Source organism: Capsicum annuum, chromosome 10, assembly GCF_002878395.1.
Source record: "Capsicum annuum cultivar UCD-10X-F1 chromosome 10, UCD10Xv1.1, whole genome shotgun sequence".
NCBI classification, from domain to species: domain Eukaryota; kingdom Viridiplantae; phylum Streptophyta; class Magnoliopsida; order Solanales; family Solanaceae; genus Capsicum; species Capsicum annuum.
In genome coordinates this window covers 92,477,398-92,502,281 of record NC_061120.1, presented here as the reverse complement: position 1 = coordinate 92,502,281, position 24,884 = coordinate 92,477,398, and the positions used below count along the sequence as shown (strand labels likewise).

Sequence of the window (24,884 nt, the reverse complement as noted above, 5' to 3'; positions counted from 1 at the left end):
AGGTTTGTTCCCAAGAAATAATTCTAATACTTGTTTGGCATATATAGTATTACAACTTACAAATTTCACCTATAAACTTTTTCCATTATATAGTTATCTGGTATCTGGTACTTATTTATCCAACAAATTCAAATTCATAATACAAAGGAAACTTCCAAATGAAATATTTTCCATTAGAAATATATTAGAAATTGCTCACCGATAATGTTTCCATCCTTGATTTTTTTGATTGTGCTATCAACGATTTAATGATCTCTAGCTAAGGACGAAAAAATCTTGTTTATCTCACCACACTAAATTCTTATAAGGATCTAAAAGAACCCCAGGAATGGTCCACATAAATAAGTCTACAATGGACCCTTGAAATATACAACTCTAAGACTTGCAAACAGAAGCTCCAAATATGCAAATAAGTCAAACGTTTACATAATCAGTAACCCAATTTCAATCCTAAAACAAATTCTTGATTAAACATCACTAATTAAACCAGGAAACAATCAGTGGTACATAACAAACGTTTACATAACAAATTCTTGATTAAACCATAGAATGAAAGAGTTCCTTAACATTAAAACTTGAGTGCATTGTCGTACCGTGGTACAATCAGTGGAACAAACTACAGAGATTGGGGATTTCCATCTTCCTGTACTTCTGTGATCATTGAAATTATCAATCCACCTAATCCATAGCCAGATCCAAGCTCAATGACTCTTGAGAAAGGAAAAGTGGGAGAGGGAAAGTGAAAATCAACTAAAATGGCCGGCCGATTTGGGAAATGAGAGAGGAAAAGTGAGAGGGAAAATGAGAGAGGGTCGATCGATAATTTGGAGCTGCCTATCGATTTGGAAAAGTGAGGGAAAATACTTTGCCCAATTAAAAAAAAAAGAGGAAAAATGTTAGGCGCTATTTTTTTCGATTATAGCGGGGGTCTAAATCCCCCGCAAATTTATATCCATAAATTTATATTTTTATGGCAAATAAGTGTTATTTTTTGGTAGATAGTGGGGGTTTAAAACTCCCGCAATTTATAGCGAGGGTCTAAAACCCCCGCAACTTTATAAATTTTAGCGGCAGATTTTTAATCTCCGCATTTCATATAATTTTACAGAGGTTAAAATAACCCCCGAAAATAAACCCTCGCAATATTATCCATTTTTGTAGTGCTATTTGCAGATCAATATGTTGGAGTAGATAGTCATTTGCTCAAGCAAGTCAGCCCATAAACCAAAATAAAAAGTTGACAGATAATCTTTGGTTCCATCTAGAAGAGCAAATGCTTATTTGCTGTAACAAATCACTCAACAAATTTCACACAGTGAAAGAAAGATCGTGTCCCTTTAATTTGCGTTGGAAGAGCATCTACAAATGATATTTTGCATTCAAAAATGGAGAAAAACTTCAAATCAGATTTTGGAATTGGAAAAAGTCATCATTTTCACCCTAAACTATACCCGAAAAGTCGAAGACATACCTAAACTATTGAGACAACCTAATACACACCTAAACTACGTAAAAGTAAATTATTTATACCCCAAAAGCTGATGTGGCAACAAACTAAAAAGAAAAAGAAAATAGACGCGTTTTTTTCTTTTTCTTTTAATATATAGCCACATGGACAATTTTACCAATAAAAAAGAATTTAAAAAAGTTGTAAGGTAAAGTTCATCTTCTACAAAACAAGAAAATTAATTTAAGATCAATACCTGAAATTTTATTTCTTTATTATTTGATAGATATTGTTAGAGAGTATTAGTTGCAGATCTTCCATGAACATTGTTTATTCCTATTTGAATAAAATTAAAACAGAAAAAAAAAAAAAGCATAGTCTCCTCTCCTCCATTGATATCTTTCTTGTTTTTTTTTTCATTTTGTCCCTCTTCTCTTCTCCATTTTTCTTTTCAATATCATTTTACTTCGTTAGGTCTATTTTTTCACTAAGTGCGTGCTTATTCTTCACTATTTGATGGTGAAATTGGTGATTGATGAAAAAATTAGTCGTGGGTATGTTTTTATTTTTTATGATTGAAAATGATAATGTTGTAATTTTGATGGTGAATGCAAAAATTTATGTGATTGTTGTTGTGAATTTCAATAATAACAATGGTGGTAGTGTAATTTTTGAGGTGAATGTGACTTTTGATCTCGATTTTTTGTGGGTCATCTTAAAATTTTCTTGTAAAGATTTGTATTTTTTTTAGCATTATTATGGTGGAAATGAGAGTTGTTAAGAAAATTTAAGTGTTTTTGATAGTGGTGGAATAAAAAATAAATAATTTATTAACAAAAGGATAAAAATAAATAGGAACAAATTGTCTCCCATGAAAGATTTACAACTATGGTCAAAACGAAAAATTTTCACAAACTAAGAAATTTAGTAAAAACTTATTGCGGTTTTTAATAGTAACAATATTTTGGTGTAACTTTGAATATGATTGTATTTTGTGAAAATATTTGTGATGGAGATGTGGGTGATGATAGCTTCAATGTGGTTCTTCAATAGTGAATTGATGGTGTATAATGAAGAAGAAGCAATAATAATGACATGAAATTTATTTATTGTAATTTTCACATATTATCTGACGTGGCAGTGACATGTTGATGATGTGTAGCGAGTGCAGAACACCTCCCACCATGAGAGTGATTGTATGTGTGTTAGGGTGTAAAAGTATTCACTTTTACATAGTTTAGGTGTGTATTAGGTCACTTCAATAGTTTAGGTATGTCTTCGACTTTTCGGGAATAGTTTAGGGTGGAAATGATGACTTTTCCCTTTTGAAATTAAATAATTATTAAAAATTAAGTTTCAAATAATTTTTTAAGATAATACCCAATTACCCTCCTTAACTATACCCAAAAAGGCTATGACACACCTCAACTTAAAGGGGGTCCTATTACCCCTCTGAACTAATTAAAAGTGTAATTTTGACACCCTTAGTGCATATGTGGTGCCTACGTGGCACATACGTGGCACAACACACTGAAGTGTCCACGTAGGCACACGTGTGTGACACATATGTGCCATGTAGGCACCACGTAGGTACTAAGGGTATCAAAATTATACTTTTAATTAGTTCATAGAGGTAATAGGACCCTCTTTAAGTTAAGGTATGTCATAGCCTTTTTGAGTATAGTTCAGAGGGGTAATTGGGTAATTTTTTTAATTTTTTCTAATAAAGATAATCTCTAGATCGATCCAAGTCAAATTTAAATTCAAAGCCAAATCCGAGCTGAGCGACGATGATGATGGGGTGCGAGACTTATCTTCTTCTTATCTTACTAAAAATATGTAGTAGTACTTCTATAATTAATTATAATAAAGTTTCTTTCCCCACCAATGTGGGAGAAACAATTCTTTTATAAAGTGAAAGCACAATTCACTTTTTCCTCCATTGTTCATTCACATTTTATCACTAGAACTCAATTCTCTATGTGAATGAGGAATGACCATAAGATCAAAAAATATACGAACAAGTATGTGATTTACAAGAAAATACTAAGCATTTAGATGAGTAGGTTTTCCTTTGAACCTTTTGGAGTGAACTTATATCGAATCCACTTGATCAATTGGTAGATGTGATGTCTTTGAACAGCCAAAATTTGTTGTACATCTAGACAATACACATAACTAGCCTTTTATTATGTGATTTTGTTCATTTAATCCATGGACACTACCTGCTTTCACTACCCCTAGTCGTAATATGGTACTTAAGGCCTCAAGTGACCCTAAGTTAACCCTAATTGACACAAGTTGTAATACTGAAAGAAAGACAGTAAAATACTGTGTAAAAGTCATTTAACGAAATATATAAATAATAAAATCCATAACAAACGGGGTCTGAAACACATCGTTGGAAAATATAACTAACTATCTGACTATCTGAAAGCCTCTAAATATGGTGAGCTATTGGGACAGGTCCCCAACTAACTCTGGCTACTAAAATAGCATAAACTGAAATATTGAAAAGCATGATAAATAATATAACTAGTCCTCGACTGATGAGGACTCACCGATGCTGCAGCTGAGTGATACAGAAATGGACTACATGCGATCTGGGAATTGGGAGTCCAAACCTATGTTATAAGACAACACGGACGGTATATTAAATGTACTGATATGCGGGATAGGGACTAGGTGATATACATATAAGTACATAGCATGAATGCATGAACATATAAAATGAGTACAAGATCAAGCATAAACATGTACTGAAATAGTCTGAATAACTAACTAACCGATATATGGACACTTGGTCATGCAAACATGAACTAAAAATATGGGAGCTAACATTTAATCAACATGCCCCAATCTGAGCTAATTGGGGTCCAACCTGTAACCCCAGTTGGAAGGGTGTCAGTACCTTGCCAAGGGTACTAATATTGGCTTTATGGATCTACTAAACTGGTGTCTCAAATGACTGGGGTATTAGCCCTATACTGGCGGGTGACCCCTAAGAGAGTGTCAGTCCTAAATTGAAAGGATATCTTTCATAACCTATGTTGGCAATTTAGTCTCGAACGCAGGGACTTCTACTAAAGGTTTCAGTCCTCTACTGGAGGTGAGCCTTCATCCCTAGGTCCGCTCGGTGCTAAGTCCTACTCTCAACTGAACTGATATTGATAAAAGTTTAACATGATTCACAACTGATAAATGCTTAACATAAATATCGTAATTTGAATATAGTTATGCAATCATGATCTGAATGACTTATGACTTGAAAATCTAAAATATGCCAGAATATCTAGGTATCGGGTGTTCACAACCTACCAGCACTGAATAATACAAACTGATCATGGTAATTATGGAACTGGCCATGGTGTGGAAAATCATGAATGACATTTAATACTTTAATAACTGGTCATGATGTAGACATGTGTATTATCAAACATATGGAAACACTATTTCTCATGAGGGAGTATATTTTTATGGTTCATAATCGAAACAATTAAGAGAAGATTCATTAAATTTATAGATAGTTTAGAAGTTTATAAAAGAGAAAAGAGTTTTACACTAGAAGATAAAGAGAGTTTCTTGGGACTCAATGGGCGGAAGGGACCCACTGATAAATATCCCACATACCTGAAGTGAAAGCTATGGTGAAATCTTTGAAATTGATCTTGTTCTTGAGAAACTCTAATTTGCTCTTGGGGGAGAGGAAAATCGCCCCTTTTAGTTTTCTCTGAGTGAAATTATGATTAATGAAGGAATTGAGGGTTTTGGGTCTTTTATACCCCCTTGTGAAGGCTATGTGATGTGGGTTAAGCCTTAAAAAGAGTGAAAAAAGACTTAAAAGTCCCTAGAAATACGAATAAAAAAATCCCACATCTAGTCGTTACGAGTCGCCTCATGACTGGTCATGAGTCGTGGATCTAAGTCGTAACCTAAAACTCTGAGGTTTGGGACTTTAATGGTCTGATTACGACCCCCCCTTACAATTCGTCAGGATTGATTACAAATCTTAAAGTGTAGTCGTAGTCTGAAGATTGGCTTTTGGTCATACACTACTATGACTATGACTGCTCTCCTAATGACTCGTTAAGTCTAACTACGAGTAATATACGGGACTCATAACCAATGGACTAGGTTCTTGGGTGAACACTGTTGTGACTATGAGTCCCTCCCTATGACTCGTAGTCACTGATTACGAGTCGTTAGGTCTGGTCATAGCCACTGGGCTCAAAGCTTGGGGCCTTCACTAAAGTGACTACGACTAACTCATGACGACTCTTCACAAGTGGTAACGACTCGTTACCTGAGTTGTCGTTATGGTAGTGTGTCAGGCCCTTAAAGGAAATTTTCCATAATTTTTTGCCACAATATTGTATTAAGGCGAGACTTGAAGCGTTGAAAAGCTAACTTAGTTGTCTATCTTATGAGGGGGTCTAGAGCTTGAAAATTTAGGGTATTAGACTTTTACTTCTTACTCATATAGGTGATACTAAAATGTTTACTCCTATAAATAAACTATATAATCATATCTTCCAAACTTAAATCATCAAAATGTTTCAACCTAAATCCTTATCCTTGTTTCCAGAACATTGTCTTCATCGTGAGAATAGATTGAGTTATTTAACAATCTTAAACCGTTAGTCACAACTTTATTTGATTCCTTTGAACCTAGATCTTGGGATCTCTAGTCTATTAAGTAGAGTTACCACCATGATGACTTATCCTAGGCCTTAAACCCATTTCATTTGATGATATTTTAAATCCCTCTCTAGTTAGGCCTTTTGTAAGTGAATTTGACACATTATTTTTTGACTTCATATAGTTAATCGTAATAATTTTACTAGAGAGTAGTTTTTTAACGATATTATGTTTCTGTCAAATATGATGAAATTTACTATTATACATCATGCTTCCGTTCCTATCCTTTGCATCTTGCCTATCACAGTGTATACATACTGGTGCCAACGGTTTGGGCCAAAAAGGAATATCTTTAAGAAATTTTGAAGCTATTCAGCTTCTTCACCTGTCTTATCTAAGGCAATAAATTCAAATTCCATTATAAAGAGAGTGATACATGTTTGGGTGATTTCCAAAAAACTTTCCTCTAACAAGAGTAAATAGATATCCGCTTGTGGATTTTACTTCATTTAACCCGATGATCCAATTTTCATCATTATATCCTTCAATTACTGCTAGATATTTGTTATACTGTAAAGCATAGCTTTGAGTATATTTTAGATATCCTAAAACTCTTTTCATTACCATCCAATGAGTTTAATTGAGATTACTTATGAACCGACTCAATTTGCATACAACACAAACTATATCTGATCGTGTACAATTCATGATATACATCAAACTTTCAAATGATCTTGCATAGTCAAATTGTGATTCATTTGACAATTCAGAGCTTTGTAGCACTTATCTTTGAACCTTTTCTTCTTTTGTTTTTTCACTTGTCCAAAAGATTTCTTCCTCTTCTTATTATATGCAACATCATCTTTAACAAGATTTTCATCCGTCATTGTTGATTTCTAACACAACTTATTGTTCTCTTTTATTTTGAGACGAATCATAATATCTTTCGAATAACAAAATTAATTTTCTGACATTTCTTCTTTAGGAACATGAGGATCTTGACTTGTGAACTTTGCATTTTCAAGTGTGGACAGCCAAAAGAACATCATTTTTTGTCAATCTTTGAAATTCACACTAGAAAGTTTCTCTGATTTCTCTGTTGAAACATCTGAATGGCTTGATGATGCACTATTGGTTGCCATTAGAAAAACACCATTCACAACCAAGTCAATTTGTTGTCAAGTTTCATTTGTCATTTTTCTGTCAAACTTTGACAAACACTTTAGTATTTCAGAAACTAACAACAAAGATTTATAATTTATTAAAACTTCTTTTTAGTCAATGATAAAAAAAAAATTTATGCTCTTCAAATCGTCAATTAAATAAACTTTGAATTCTGATGAGTCACTCACCATTGGGATTTCTCTATGGGAAATCAAATGATTGTCATTTCAAATACCATAGAAAAGGAGAACCATGCTAGTTAGTGGAATAAGAATAAAATGAGAAGGAGAAGAAAATGAGAAAAAATGAGGGATAAATATCAATTTAAGGGAATAAGGGTAAAAGAGTCATTAAAGAAATACTTTTTAGTTTTTAAAATTTGTTGTTAAATAGAAATTTCATTAAAGAAAATTTTATTGAAAAAAATAATTAAATTGGTTGAATGACTTTCTGAGTAAAAATGTAAGAGTTGAGTGGTTTTTGGTGTAACGATCAAAGTTGAGTGACTTTTTGAGACAAAAATCCATGTGAGTAACCATTTGAGTTATTAATCATAAATAAAACTCAAATTAGATAAAATGGGGAGCATCCAAATAAAAATCCATAGTTGAGTGACAAATTAGATAAAATGGGGAGCATCCAAATAAAAATCCATAGTTGAGTGACCATAGAGGGCATAAGAAAATTCTAAAAAATATATATACATTATTCTTTTAATCTTTTCTTCCCTTAGGAATCCCATGGGAGAAGGTTCACAATATATCTTTTCCTCACTGATATTCATCTTTTTGTTTGTATGATCCAATCCCTTGTTTCAAACAATCACCTTCATCTTTCAGTCTAAAGTAGATGAAATTGATCGACTTAATCCACGTCTTTAATTCTTTTTCACAAATTCACTACCAAAAATTCATAATTTTTTGATTGAGAGTTTCAATAGAAAAAATTCAATCATAAATTTTTGACTACTTCAATCGGAAAACATAATTTTTTATTTTTATTTTTTATAAAATAATTTTTTGATACTATTTGTGACAACAGTCAAAATATTTAGTGATAAATTTTAAAAAATATACATTTCAACTAGTATAGTCAGCGAAGACATATAAAAATTATCTATATACATATTATTAAATATATATATTCGACCACTGTAGTCACAAAAATAAATAACTAAACAATATATTACTAAATATATAATCAGACCCTTATAAAAAAATAATTAATTAAATATATTATTAAATATATATATATATCTAACCACTATAGTCGAAAATAGTAATAATTAAATAAATATATAATCATACCTTTATAAAAAAAAAAAATACTTAATTAAATATATTATTAATTACTGTAATCAAAAATATAAATAATTAAATAAATATATTATTATTAATTATATGACCGAATATGATAGTCGGAACCAATAATAATTAAATAAATAGCTTACTTAATACATTACAAAACTCTATCTCTCCAAACCATTCTCACTCTTAACTCCATTTTGAAGTCTCCATTACGGACGGTGGTGACGCTGTTGCCGATGATAGTGGCGCTCGGTGGTGTCGCTGTTTAATTGAGGTTAATTTCCCATTTTCTCCCTCTCCTCTCACGTGCATTCGGCCGTTTTCTAAACCAGAATTTTTGGCCCCTTTTTTCTTGAAATCCATCACTTTCTTGGCAAATTTGGTGTAGGAATCATTTTCCAAGAGGAATATTATTTGGAGAAGTTGGAGCGGAATTCTCAAGGTGAAATCATTTTTCTCCCTTCTTTCACATGCTAACTTTTAGCATTTTGGCTTTCTTGATGAATTGAACTAATTGTTTGATCTAAGAGTGGAATAGAATCATCTGTATAATGAGCTGTTTAGTAATGATGATTTTTCTTATTGACATTAATATGCTATTCTTATTATGTTTCCTTCTGCAAGCATTTTGTTGTCTTTATAAATTGAATAACAATATGAATGTATGAAAGTATTTGAAGTGATTCAATAACTCACAAAACAACTATGGCATAATTTTGCACCACGATTAGATTCTTTATCCCTCAAACCAAATGTTCTTCAAGTGCTTGGTTAATCTAAGTTGGCTTAGTTTCTGATTTTATGTTCAATCTCGCCACCACCTACCTTAAATAATTTTGCAATATTGTGGTAGCACTCTCCAAAATTGACCGTAATACTTTATTTGCACTGAGGTTGGTTAGAGAATAGATCATTAATGCTATTAATGTGCAGTCTTTATGTCAAATTAGAGTACCTCTCGGATCCGTTGTCTGTTGTTACAGTAATTTGTTAGACCCATGTTGTCTATGTAGAGAAGAACTTGTGGTTACTCAACTCAGATGTGTATGATTAAATGAAACTTTGGGTGGTAATGTTCTACTTTCTCCACCCCTTGGGTAACACCATTTCTGTTTCATGAAAGTTAAGTTACTTATCTTTGACTAGAGGGATATCGTAAGGTAAGGTCCTCCACGTCTAACCATGAGGTTGGGGGTTCAATTGACCAAGGGATATGGGGGATTTGGGTGGGTGGGGGGTGGGGTGGGGGTGGGGGGTTAATCTCAGTTAATTATCTTTGTTACATGATCTGCTTAACATTTTGATATTCTTGTTGACGGAATAGTATGCCTCTGGTCTTTAGGTTTTTGACTGTATTGAGTAATCTCTAGCTGTAGTGAGTCGTCTAGAACTGCAACGGTATGATCAATTTCATCATCCACAATAGCCTCCTCTATCTTCTAGCTAAGTCTTCTTGTGGCATAAAGTTATTTATCAATATGAAGTTCATCAGCTGTATAACAACAAGAATAAGGTTGTCACTATCCATCTGGCATCTTCAAAGCTGAAATATGTAATTCGTTTAGTTTAATGATATCATCGATTGAGAAATGATCAAGGTTCTGATCAGGTAACGATCTTATTCAAACCAGAAAAGTTATGCACGGGTTGTGTAAGATCACTAGTTGGTCTATCCGGTAAGGAGGGCGCCACAGTTTCAGCAGCACTTGTTATGCAACTGAGAGTAAGGACTTCTTTCGGCTTTGTACTTTCTCTGCTTCCTGATTGCAATGCTTCTTGTTGGATATCCCAAGAAATGTTAGCAAATCGACTAAGGTAAGCTGTGTAATGCCTAACGAGCTAAAATCTGTGGGCAGTAGGAACAATATAACAAGTCTATGAGGGTTTGGTTGATGGGGTCAATCATATAAAAAACTAAAGGTTGCGATTGAAGAATTCTTATAAGTTTGCTTTAATAAGATTCATGTAACAAAGTAATTACATTGGGCTGCAATAAAAAATTAGGCTGCGATATATGTCTAGATGAATTAGAATGAAAGGGTTGAGGAAAGCTTTGGGAGTAAATTTGTTTATTGATTTGGTTGTGAACACTGCAATTTATGAAACTGTATGAGGAAATGTTACAATCATGATGACAAGAATATAGGGGTAAAGGAATTCGGCTCATTTTTTTGGCAATTGAACACTGGCCATGTTAGGAATGCAATTGTATTCTTTTTCCATTCCTGTGATTATGGTACAGATGTAAGGTTACTGTTCCAATTTTGTATATGATGTTCATCAGCTGGTTAGTTTAATTAATGTAGTTGCTAACATTAGTAATTTTGGGATTTTCTGCATTTTGATCATATTGTGTTATACTTGCAGTTCTATACATGAAAGTACCATTTTAAGTAAAAGCTAATTGAAGTAAATGCTATTAACATTGTTTGTAACACTGGTTTCTACGATAGAAAGTACCAATAAGTGGTCTCCCTTCAAGTATGATATGATTTTGTTCGTTAGTTATAGTAGCTATTATGTGTTGCATCATCGGCATGATATCGAAATTTATTCTACTGCTTTTTTTAGAGCTTGTTAAATTTGTTACTTACTGGAAAATTTTGTTTTTATCGTTCTCATTCGTGTGTAGATGGAAAATGAAGATCTTATATGGATGTATAAGAGAACTTATCTTAACCGTGTGGCGTTGAATGAGGAATATAAAAATGGGGTAGATATATTTATTGCTAAAGCAAGGACACTTGATGATTATCTTACTAAAGGGACAATTAGGTGTCCTTGTTGGACATGCAAGTGTGGCAAGTTATTGATTCCAGATCTTATTACATTACATCTTTATAAGAAGGGATTTATGTTGAATTATACTGTGTGGACAACTCATGGAGAGAGTAGTGCCGGTAATAATTTTGCTTTTCAGAATTATGTTGAAAGTCCAATAATAGAGAATAATGCAAAAAGTTCTCGATATAGTGAGATGGTCAGGGATGCTTTTGGGACACACTCCGGGGATTTAAATTAACTAAATGATGAGGCTAAGCACTTTTATGAACCGTTAAAGGAAGCTAGTCATCCATTGTATGAAGGATCAGTGCATTCTAAGTTATCTGTTGCAGTTTGGTTACTAGGTATTAAGTCAGATTATTCTATTTCTCAAGAGGGCATGACTTCTATCATTGGACTTATGAATGAACTTAATCTAAATAATCTTGACTTACCCAAAGATTTCTATACAAAAAGGAAGTTGGTTTCTATGTTAGGACTTTCATCAGAGAGAATTCACTGTTGCGACAAAGTTTGCATGTTATTATACAAGGAAGATGCAACTTTAGAAAATTGCAAATTTTGTAACCTGTCTCGTAATAAGAAAGTCACACATTCCAAAGGGAAGAAGGTTTAGGTGAAGTCGATGCATTACTTACCCCGTATACCATGGTTAAAGAGGTTGTATGCATCAATGAGCTCTATCCCTCATATGAGATGGCACTATGAAAATAAAAGACCACCTGGTGTTTTATGACGAATGTTTTATGTCATTCATCAGATGGAGAAGCATATGGAGAAGCATGGAAGCATTTTGATAGTGTGTATCCAAATTTTGCTAGTAAACCAAGAAACATTAGGTTGGGATTATCTACCGATGGATTCACTCCATTTTCTGTCCCAGCTACATCATATTCATGTTGGCCAGTGTTTGTGACTCCTTATAATCTCCCGCCTGAATTGTGTATGACAAGTCCTTATATATTTCTAACTTGCATTATTCCAGGTTCTCGCAATCCAAAAGTTTTGATTGATGTATATCTGCAGTCATTGATGAGTTGAACTTATTATGGCAGGAAGGTGTGGAAGCATATGATGTATCAATGAAACAAAACTTTAGATTACGTGCTACTTTGATGTAGACTATAACTGACTTTCCTGCTTATGGAATGTTGTCTAGGTGGTCGATTGCGGGCAAGTTAGCTTGCCCTTGTTGGATGGAACACATAAAAGCATTTACTTTGAAACATAGGGGTAAAACCTCATGGTTTGACTATTACCGTCGATTCTTGCCAATGCAACATGAGTTTAGGAGAAATACTGGTGATTTTATGAAGATAAATCTGATTTTGAGGAGCCACTGCCAATCTTATTGCGAGAAGAAATTTGGGATCGAGTGAGGAATTTGCCTAAGGTAACAGAGTCTCCACCATCCAGGATACCTGGTTATGGTATTACACATAACTGGACTAAACGAAGAATATTTTGGGAGTTAGATTACTAGAAGGACAATCTTCTGCCTCATAATCTAGATATGCATATTGAGAAAAACTTATTTGACAACTTGTTTAATACTGTGATGGATGCAAGTAACAAAACAAAAGATAACTTGAAGGCCAGGATGGACTTAAAGGAGTATTATCGGCACAATGAGTTGTACCTGACATACTTAAACAATAAGATTCAGAAGCCCAAGGCCAGTTACACATTCACTTTGGATGATATAAGAGTGATTTGTGATTAGGTTAAGAATTTGAGAATGCTAGATGGATGTGCGTCAAATTTATCTAGGTGCGTTGACATGAAAGAAGGGAAGTTGACCTCTATGAAGAGCCATGACTATCACATTTTCATGGAGTCGTTGATGCCTATTGCATTTCAATGCATTGCCCGATAGACTATGGAAGACATAACAGAGATAAGCTTATTTTTCAAAGATTTATGTTCTAACACATTAAGGGAGAAGAACCTATCTTTGATGGATATCAACATTCGCTTAACCTTAGGGGTGTGCATCGGTCTGTTCGGTTCGATTTTATATATTATCGGTTCGGTTTATCGATTTTCGATTTTTAAATATGTTAAACCAATAATCAAATCAATAAAATATTTTTTTTCGGTTTTCGATTTATCGGTTTATAGTCCTTAACGGTTCGATTTTCGGTTTAACCGATAAAAAAATACTCATAAAATAGAAATAGTAGTAACTAACATGAAAAAAATGAATCTTAGTTGCAACCAAAACATCCTACATAATGTATTTTAATTTACAGGAATCTTTAAGTTTGGACTAAATGTTGTTAGGAGAAATTAAGAGTTTGTATAATTGAAATAATAGGTTTGTTAATTTATAGAAATTAAAGAGAAAATAAGATAAATATATAATAAGTCATATATAGATATATATGTATATATATATAATATATTAAAAGTGTGAAGCCCCTTAAAAAAGTGATTTGAATTTTTTGTCCTTCATTAAAACACTATACAATATACAAAATCGTCTTTTCACTATTTTCCTTAATTTATTATTTAATTAATTTTTTAATTTTTAAAGTCAAGGAGTGCTAAATTATATGGTAAAAGAAAAATATATAGAGAATTTATGTTGGTAAATTTTTTATTTCCTTCTATATAAAAAAGGAGTCTTGAAATATATAGTAAGAAAAAAGATCCTAAAATATATGATAAAGAGAATAAAAAAAAATTTAATAGTAGAAAACTTTAAGTAAAAAAGAAAAATAAAATCTCACCTAAAGTTTTAGAAAAACTACTATACGTTTTCCTTTAATGTTATGGTTTTAATTCCTTTTAAGTAAAAAAGATAAATAAAATGTCACCTAAAGTTTTAAAAAATCTATTGTACGTTTTATTTTAATGTTATTATTTTAATTTCAAACTATATATATATATTACAAGTGCGAAGACCCTTAGAAAAGTTATTTGAACTTTTTGTCCTTCATTAAAAAATTAATAAAACTATCTTTTCACTATTTTTTTAAATTTATTATTTAATTATTTTTTAATATATTAACTAAACTCCTAAAATATATGGGAGATGAATCATTTAATATTTTTCTTTATATTGGTCAATTAGAAAAATACTCCTAAAATAAGACTCTATTAAGAAAATACTTCTATAAATATTGAAGTGCACTTTAAACTAGAGAAACCGATTTACCTATTGGGAGAAGATTGATGCTCATCTAACTTGATTCGGTTGTATGTCTAGATTGATAGATGCTTGATTTTCTAACCCTTAACTTCTTTATTGTTTTTGTCAACGTAATATAATTCAACGTGTGTGTGTGTGTGTATATATATATATATATAAATATATGTTCTTTGTTTTCATTCAAGTCATTCTTTAGGGTCAATTTTTGCTCAGACAAGAATTATTTTCATCAAAATTGAAGTTTTGTAATCATTATTGTATTATTATTTTATTGTAATTTATAAATTGTAGATGAATGTCGGTTGGCTTTGAAGAAATTTTTGTGTAAAAGTCAGGTTTAATTGTTATTATCTTATTGTTTTATTTTAATTTACAGATGATAGATGAATGTTTGTCGGTTTTGAGAATTTTTTTAGGTAAAAGTTAGCTTTAATTGTATTGTCTTAACATCTCTATTAATTTATTATTTTGTGGTAGTTTATTCATTCAAAGTCATTCTTTAGGATCAAAAGTTTTGCTCAAAAAAGAATTATTTTCATCAAAATCGAAGCTTTGTGATTATTGTTGTATTGTTTTATTGTAGTTTACAGATTTAATTGTATTATTTTGATATCTCTATTATCTTATTATTTTATTTTAATTTACAGATGAAAGATGAATGTCGATCGACTTTGAAAAATATTTTTGGTAAAGATTAGATTTAATTAAATTAATTCTCCATCTTTACATATTCAAAAGATGTTGAATTTAATTATTATATTCATCTTTATTATTTACACAAATCGTATTTAGTGTAACGTTTGAATTCATTAAATTGAGGTATGTATATGTGTGTGTGTATTCTAATTGGGTTATCGATTTACCCAATAATCCAATAAGAAAAAATCGAATCGAACCAATAACCCAATAATTTTTTTTTATAAAACCATTAAAAAATCGTGAACCCAGTAACCCAATAACAATAAACCAATAACATTTTTATCGGTTGGTTCGGGTTTTGCACACCCCTACTTAACCTTAAACAATTTGGCAAAAATATTTTCTCTTGTTTTTTTGATATTATAGAGCATCTTCCAATTCACTATGTGTGAGAGGCACGACTTGGAGGGCGTGTTTAATGTAGATGGATGTATCCCTTTGAGAGATATTGACTTTTAACATTTACCTTCATGTGTTATAATTGAACATTGTTTCATCTAAAAGATCATACTATGAAGGACTATTGGCAAATATAAGCAGACCATTAAAAACAGATCTCGAATTGAGGGATCAATATGTGAGTCTTATTTCGCTAAAGAGACCTTTTATTTTTGTTCATATTATTTTGAACATAATGCACATGTCTGAGAAACTGACCTAATAGGCATGATGATGGAGACAATACAGATCTTTCAGCACCACCATTTTCAATATTCAGTCAACCAGGTAAAGAAAGTCTGAAAGTTGGTCCACTTCAATATTTGAATGTGGTGGGGCTTAAGTCAGCTACAACACATGTATTATTAAATTTTCCTGCGGTCCTGTCTTTTTATAAGTAAGTATATTTATATTAACGATAATCATTCAAGGTCTATCTAAGCTTTAACTAATGAAAGTGATAACATTGTCGGACAACTACTTCGTGGCTTTACACGGGGATGTTGTTGTTTATCCTATGTTTTCAGTGTGGTTTAGAGAATATTTAAGTGTAACTTAAATATTTAACCCGATTTACACTTTTGTTCAGTTTTATGTATATTTAAATTCTAACTTTTCTTGAACTTACAATCATCTTAATTATGACTCAAATGGCCAATTTTTACGTGATATAACTTGGGGATTAGGGCTGGGCATAAAATACCAGAAACCGAATTACCGAACCGAACCGAACTGAAGAATTTGGTATTCGGTATTGGTATGGTAATTTGGAGTAAAATTTTAAAATTACGGTATTTGGGTTCATGATTGGTAAAAGAAATTACTACCATTTGGTATTTGGTATTTACCGAATACCAAATTATTGTTAACTGACCATAGTCTATACTCCATAGGCCACGAGTCCAAATTAATATTCTACAAAAGGTAAAAAAAAAGCCCACAACCTAAAAGTCTATAATACTATATTCATTTTAAAATTTTAAAATGAAAATCACTTTTAAAATTTTTATTGTTAGCAACAGTGGACAACATGTTCAAATATGAAGTTTTGTTTTATATTACTCACATTTTCTTCATTCTGGTTCTATCTATCAAGACAACCTGAACTTTTCTAGTCTTGATGCAACTTGTAGGTATATATAAGTTATGTCCAGTGAGAGAGTTGATGCAGAGATACTCATTTCCTGCCATATCTAAGTAACTAAGTTATAAAAAAGGTTTAACACTATGTTATGTGATTTTAAATATCTCATAAGTTATTCTTGATGAAAGGGTTAGTGAATTCTTTTATTTAAACTCAGTAGTCACTACGAGGCAAATATTTGAGGAGCAGATGTGGCTATTATCTTCCGAAGTCATTTCTGCATTAAACAGTTATTATGTTAAATCAACAGATGATGAATGAGCTATAAAACATCACTGATGAAGTGTTAAATAGTGTTGTTTCCATAAGGCATAGGGCGGAAACTTTATCTTGTGTTTTGATTAAGTTCTAAAGTAAACTGTTATTGTTGGCTTAGAGTAGAGTCTACCAAATTTAACTTTAATATGGTATTACCAAATACCGTACCGAATCGAAGTTTAATTTACCGACTACCGAATTATCAAATCGAAGTTTAATGGTATGGTATTTGGTATGTACTTTCATTTACCGATTATCGAATTATCGAATCCGAATTATGATAATACCGAACCGAATACCGAACGCCCATCCCTATTGGGGACCTGATGCTAAAGTTAAAAAGTTTTCTAAGTACTCTATCAATGGGTACAGATTTCATGCAGAAGAGTTCTCTAAGGACAAGGAAACCAACAATAGTGGGGTTTGGGTGAAAGGTGATGGCGGTGTTATTATTATGGTGTGCTTCACGAGATTTTAGAACTCGATTATCATGTTGGTTGGCCAAAGAAAAAGTTGGTTCTCTTTCGATGTAAGTGGTATGATCCTACGCCTAGGTTAGGTACAAAGGTGCACCCTCAGTACAAAACAGTTGTAATTAAGCGTGCAAGGGAGTATGAACTCTATGATCCATTTGTCGCTGCACAAAATGTGAAACAAGTTTATTACACTCCTTATCCTTTAAGAATAAATCTGCATAGCGGATAGTTATAAAAACAAAGCCCGTGGGTAGAGTTGAAGTAGAGGATGCATTGGACGTAGCATATCAGAATGACATTTCAAGTGCTGAAAAAAAGGTGGATGATGAATTAGCAGGTTAGTTGCAGCATAACAAAGGCTTATATGAAGAATTTGTTCCTTCTGAACTTAGAATGAATGTTAATGATTATGGAGAAGGAATATTCGGGGCAAATGATGAGGAAGATCCAACTGATGAAAATGAAATAAGCGAGGAAGAGTTACTTGATGAAAATTAAACAAGTGATGAAGAATCGATGTATGAATGTGAATCAAGCAATGAGGAAGAATTTATGACTGACTATGAAACAAGCGATGAGGATTTAGTTGTTATTAATAGTAGTGGTGTGTAGTAACAGGGTCTTGAATTGTATTTTAGCTGCTTAGCTGCTGCTTTTTGCTATTTTATTTGACAATATAGTGTCTTTTCTTTGTTAATATTTGTAGTGCCAGTAAGAATATTCTGGTTGTTAGATTAAACAACAGTGGTGAATTTCTATAGTATATGTGTGTTGTCTGCTTTATTCAATTGGTATTACAAAAGAGAACTACCCATTTTATATGTGCAAATGTAAAAAAACTTTTCTTCTGTATGAACACTTGCTACTGTTGTTTCATTCCTTCGATATTGTATTTGTTTCCTTTTCGGTAAGAATTTCTCGTTTTCTTGGCAGGAAGATTGTGAGGATTTGCGGGGAAGAATAAAAGCTAGTTCGCTCAAGAGGCCTACTGTTGTAAGATATCTGAAGTATCAACAAGTCTTTCATTCTACAATTTATCTTGATAACTCTGAGGTATCCATTTGGGCAATGGCACATGGTCCTAAAACTTGGTGGATAATAGATCCACCCTCTACCCTTCTTCTCTTAAATCAAACCCTCCTGCCCTTTTTATATTTTCTTCGTCCTTTGTTTGCATCTCCTATTTTCATTTGCTTGATGTCCTTTTCCTCTCAAAAGTGATATATTACTTTATATAGTCTACTTGTCGTTCTCTATTTCTCAACTCTTCTTTCTTTACTTCTCCTATGCTCTAAATCTGATTATCACTTAGATGTAACTGGAATCAAGAATTATTGCATACAGACCAAATTGAGAATCTAATTAATGCCTTCATATCTCAATTTTTTCCCAATTTCCTATACTTGATAGCAAAGGCATCTCTACAAGGTTCCTTAAGTTGTAGCCAAATTGATTATGGATATTTTCTCACCTTTATTTGGTAGAAAATCTAGTCAGACTTGTGAAAAGATTCAGCTTCTTCTCTCTGAGGTGGATATTGTTGATTCCTAAGGAGAGGATGAAATCCACAATTGTAAACCATGAAAACTTCAGGTGTTTTGTGCTATAATGTTATAGACTTCTTGGGGAAATGATCACTCGGACAACATATATATAAATGAAAGGACATGGAAAGAATTGTGTAATATTGTCTTGAGTAGGCGTATCTCATCATATTGATTAGCTTTGATCTTTTCTGTAAAAAAACTAATAGCTTCTATCTTAGTGTCTAACCTCTACTGTGTCATTTCTGCTCCACATCACTGCTGTTGTTATTATGTGGCAGTATATGTGGCAAAAAGGAAAACTAAATTTGTTCTGGTTGTTTCTTCTGCACTTTTTAGACTCAGAGGAATACTCAATAATGTTTTCCCCAATGGAACTTTTTAACACCATCTCTTCCAATATTAGATTCTGTAGACTGCAGAATTGGGAATTGTCAGTTACTGTTTTAGAAATTCACATATACTATAGAAATTCACTGTGTTAGGAGAGAATCAAGGTCAAATAGGACCTCCTTTTACTTTCTGAAAACAGATATGAAAGTTGAAAAAAATAAAAAAGATAAGAATGACAAAAGATGAATCCTAGCCAGGACACCACCGTAATTAGGGGGGAAAATAATCTAAGGTCACTGCTTTTAGGAAACACTAAACAAGAAATGCAGGGTCCTATTTTGCTCAACCCCGAGATGCATAGTTCTAATGCTTAAATAACTTTTGAATTGTTATCATACTGTCTGACAATATTTTCCACATTTGGTCTACAGTATCAGTGTGCTCAAGTTATTTTAATGCCTTGTAGGTGGCAAAGATAGTTTGGCTCTACAACTAGAAACAGTCCTGGACTTCTGTGATGAAGCATGCTCGAAGGATAGAGCTGTTATCCAAGAAGACGACCAGTAACTGAAGCATTCTGGTAAAGCTCTTATAGATAGTTACTTTTAATTTGAGGCTAGGGGTTTTAGTGTATGTTCATGACAATTGAAATAACTTTGTGCCGACAATGATAACTGATTATTTCTGCTTGCTGTATCAGAACTACAAACATATTCTTGTGTCTTAACAGGCTCAGCTTGTTGTTTTTCGTGCCATATATGTTCTGAATTGACAGCTTCCAGGATAGTTCTGGTGAATCAAATAAACATGACTATGGAGAGTGTGTTAACATTGTTTTCAAATAAACATGACTATTCATAAATTTAGTTCTTTCTTTTTCAGGTGGTTAGTAAAGAAAATCAATGGCATCAAAAGGTAATGTTAATGGACTGCGTAAGAAAAGTAAGAAAGGACCTGATAATCTTCCTATCTTCCTGTAAATGTAGGTCAATATATACAACCACCTGTTACCACGACTCTTCAACCAGCTTCTACAAATATTTCCCCTCCATATTAACTATTTCACTACCAAATGCATTTTTCATGCTTCCACAGTCTGACCAGTTCTACATCTCTTCTTCCCAAAATAATCTGCATAGTAGCTCTTCATCTATGCCTTTGACATCATCCACATCAAGCCTTTCTTTCTGGATTGAGAATTGGAGGTCCTAACACATCAACATCGCCATCCATTATAGTGCTACAACTTCTAATGCTACAACAGCTGCTTCTTAAAATTTGCAATTTAAAGAGGTATTAGAATATGACAAGTTTGGGAGGCTACGAATCGTCTCTTATTGTGATGGGTAATTAACCCTTAAGTTTTTCCTTAGTATTTTTTTTTTTCTTCAAATTGGGGACAGGGAAAGGGGAATGGGGGAGGGGATTACAATGTGGGGAATCGAACTTTCACCAATAAGGTGGAAGTTCAGGTAACTAACCAACTAAGCTACTAAGATTCCCCTTAGTTTTTAAAAGCTAAGATGATGGTTTAATATAATTTTATTGCAGGTTCATTCCAGCATATGCCGCCGGGCATATGGTTAAAGAAGTAATTAAATCATTTTTCAAAAAGCCGTGAAATAGTTGGTTAGAGATTCCATACGAAATTAGAATTGACATGTGGAAACAATTTATAGTATAAGCAGTTTTATAAGCTATGAATATGATTGCCTAAAAGTTTTTCTATTGTATCCATCAATTCATTTCATGATTTTATATTATTATTTTTTTCAGATAAAGTGTACATGGAGTGATTGTCATTAAAATGAAATAGACCGCACTAAGGGTGTCAAATGGGCCGGTTTGACCCTGCTTGTTTAGGAACTCAGCCCGATTTGACCCGGCCCAATCAGCCCCCGGGCCGTAGGGCTCTGGGTCTTGAGCTGGGCCATTTTTTTCGGGCTCGATTAACCTAGCCCGAGCCAAATCCGATCCAAGCTCGTCGGTTAACTAGCTTGGCTTGGTTTACTTTATCTTTTTTTTTTTTTAATTTTCAGATTTTGACCGTCGGGTCGAAGTAGCCGTTGGTCCCAACAGCTATATGGCCGTTTGGATACAAAAACGGCTTTTTCGGCCCTTTTTAAAAATATTTTTTAAATTCCAAAAAAAAATCCTATAAATACGCTACACTTTCAAATCATTTTTCACACATTTTTTACTTTCTCAAATCTTATTCTTTCAAATACTCCCTTCGTCCCATTTTATGTGTCGTCATTTGATCGGGCACAGAGTTTAAGAAATTAGTAAAGACTTGGATAGTTTTTATCAAATTGTCCTTCATTAAAACAATGTACTATTATTATTTTTAATTAAGTGGGCCCTTATAAGTGGGACCAATAAGGGTAAAAGTGTAATTGTGTCTTTAAATAGTTACCAAATAAGAAAAGATGACATTTTTTTTTTGGGACGGACAAAAAAGAAAATGATGACATAAAATGGGACGGAGGGAGTATTCTATATATCTCCTAGTGCTCAATTTAATTTTGTCATTACAAAGTACGAGTGGAAGTTTCTAAAGCCGCAACTTCGAATACTTCTAAAATTTGATATTGTCGTTCCTTCTCTTACTTTTAATTTTTAATTAGCGTATTAATTGTTAAATATTTAATTTTATTATTTTTGTGTATTTTAAATTTTTTTAGTTTGATTTATATTATGGATAAATTAAGAAACCTTGGTAAAAGTGTCAATTTTTTGTTCCGGAAGTGGTAGTGGGAGTAAAAAGCGAATTACTGACGGTAGAGGTAGTTCAAGTAGTAGATATACCCGTGTGTCTTCGGCTCTAGTACCGCTTAGTCAACCTTTTGAGGAAGAAGTAGGTGTAGGTGCTCACGATATGGATTATGCAGAAGCTCAAAAAAATTACGGTATAGAAGAAGAAAATGAAGTAGATGTGGTTAATTTAGAAGAAAATGATGAAAATATTGATGAGACAACCGCAGTAGGAAATGCTAATGTTAGATCTGAATCGGTTAATCGCCCTTTCCGTGTCCCAAGAGCTTGTAGAACAACTAGTATTGCATGATAATTTTTTACACGTATAGAAGGAGAAACTAATGTGCAATACAATATTTGTCAACAAGTATATGAGTATAAAAGAGGAGGCAATCAAGGGGGTATGAGTACGTTAATGAGATATATAAATGATAATCACGAAAGAGAGTTATTTATTACACGAAGTGGTGAGGATGTTGGTGGACCAACACAAACTAGAATGGATTCAGCAACCGATCAGGTAATTAAGAAGTATAATAAATTGAGGGATCGGAATGAAATATCAAAAATGGTAGCTGTGAGTTGTTTGTCTTTCAGTTTTCCTTCTTCGGATACTTTTATTCATTATATTCAAGCAATTTATAATCCTATGTTTAATGGTATTCATAGAAGTACTTGGCGGGCTGATATTTTTAGACTTCATTCACAATATATTTTTTATTTATCTAAATTGTTTTAATGTAAAATGGTTCTAACTTCTGATCTTGGTCGTGTAGTTAATACAAATGATAATTTAACCATTACTTGTCACTGGATAGATAGTAATTTTGTTATGTAAAAACGTATTCTAGCTTTTTTATATGACGAAGATCGTAGACATACTGGAGAATTTATTGTTGATTCAATTAGTAAAGTTGCAGAATTTTATGGTATTGAAAAAAAAAAAGTCTTATGTATTGCTTTTGATAATGCTTCTAACAACAAGACTACTATTACAAAGTTAAAAATTAGTCTCTCTCGCCATTACTTAAAATATTTTATGTTAAGTGTGTTTGTCATATGTATAATTTAATTGGAAGAGATGATCTTGGATTTTTTTAGCTTTATATTGAAAAAATTCGGCTTGCTGTTGGCTTTATTTAAGGAAATAATCGAAGAAAAAAATTAGAGAATTTAAAGTTAAATGTGAACAAAATGGACTTAGACTGATATTGATGCCTGAAGAATGTGATACTAAATGAAATGCTACGTATGATTATTTAAAAACTTGTCATGCTTATAGAATTCCTATTACACTAATTTTTAACCAGCATTGTGGTTCATTTGTTGATTTGGCTAAATGTATGATTCTGATTGGGCTTGAATTGATGATCTTGTTAAGTTTTTGAAAAAAATTTATATAGCTACAGTTGAATTTTCAGGTTCTTATTATCCTACTATTTATAATATTTTAGCATATATAACTGATATTTCTTCTTTGCTCAAAGAATATAAGAATAAAGAAGATTACAACGAAACTGTTGGTGCTATGTTTGCTAAATTTTAAAAATATTTTTTTCGATTCCTCCTATTTATTTGGTTGGTGCTATACTAAATTCATGTATGAAATATACTATTATGTGCCACTTTAGTACTTTTATTTATTCTAGCTTAGAGATAAATACTAACAATGCTTCTGATGATGAAGAATCAGAACAACTAGATTTGTATACGGCTATGAGTGATGAGAACATTTACATAGATAAATTATATAATCATTATGTTGATTTACTTGATTTAGTTGTACCGATAAATATCACTCCAACTGTCGTTCTTCATCCTTCCAAGGAGCCATCATCTTCTAAAAGGCTGGCATATAGTGATTTTCCTTATCACTTTTATGATTTAAATGTTTAGGACAGTTTTGAGGAGTGAGCTTACACAACAGCTTCTCGGGAAGAGCTTAAGTATTATCTTCGAATGCCGATAGACGCGTTGGATTGGTGGAAGAATAATGAAACACAATATTATGTGCTTTCAAGATTAGCTAGAGATATATTGAATGTTTCAATGTCAATCGTTGCATCGGAGAGCGCTTTTAGTCAAGGACGACAACAGCTTGGAGACAATCGACACTCATTGGGAAGCAATGCTATGAATGTTCTAGTTTGTCTTAGAGATTGAATTGGAGCGGAATGAAGAAATCAAGAGATGGAGGTGGAGCCGAAAGATGAACAGAATCTTGAAGAAATTATGACTTCAAGGGAGAACTCAGCACAATCAAGTCCAATGCATGATCTTGCTCCCATTAATTTTGACTATCTTATGTCAGTTTCCGTTAATGTTAACATGAATGAGTTGGAAAAAATGATGAAAACTTTGTAGATTTTTCATTCATATACATTATAAATTTTGAATCATTTTATAATCAATAAAATATAACATTCATTCACTCCTTACTTTATAATTTTTTTCATTTAATGATTTAAATTGAATTTTTAGTTTAAATTAAATACTTAGTTTTAATATATTACTAATTTACTATCAAACTTTACACTAACTCACTAAGTAATAGACTATTAAACATAACAAACATATAATCATATATACACATAATAAAAAACTAAATTTCTTTTAAGTTCAAAACCTAAAGTATTATTAATTTATTATATTAAGTAGCATATTTTTTAAAGTAGTACATATATTGAATGGTAGGTATATATTTTCTATAGATTCTAAAATAGTATATATTTAAGGTATGC

General features: G+C 32.3%; 1 long non-coding RNA gene across 13 annotated transcripts; it reads left to right on the top strand.

Moving 5' to 3' along the window:
* Positions 1 to 8,693: 8,693 nt before the first annotated feature.
* Positions 8,694 to 24,574, top strand: LOC107845668. Of its 13 annotated transcripts, none has more exons than XR_007045807.1 (7): positions 8,694 to 8,830; positions 8,945 to 8,998; positions 10,166 to 10,279; positions 18,443 to 18,502; positions 19,853 to 19,966; positions 20,269 to 20,301; positions 24,045 to 24,574. It is a non-coding gene; the product is annotated as an uncharacterized LOC107845668 (long non-coding RNA). The 13 variants fall into 13 exon arrangements; XR_007045806.1 differs by having other exon boundaries at positions 24,040 to 24,574; XR_001666938.2 differs by having other exon boundaries at positions 18,443 to 18,562; positions 24,040 to 24,574.
* The last annotated feature ends 310 nt before the right edge of the window (positions 24,575 to 24,884 follow it).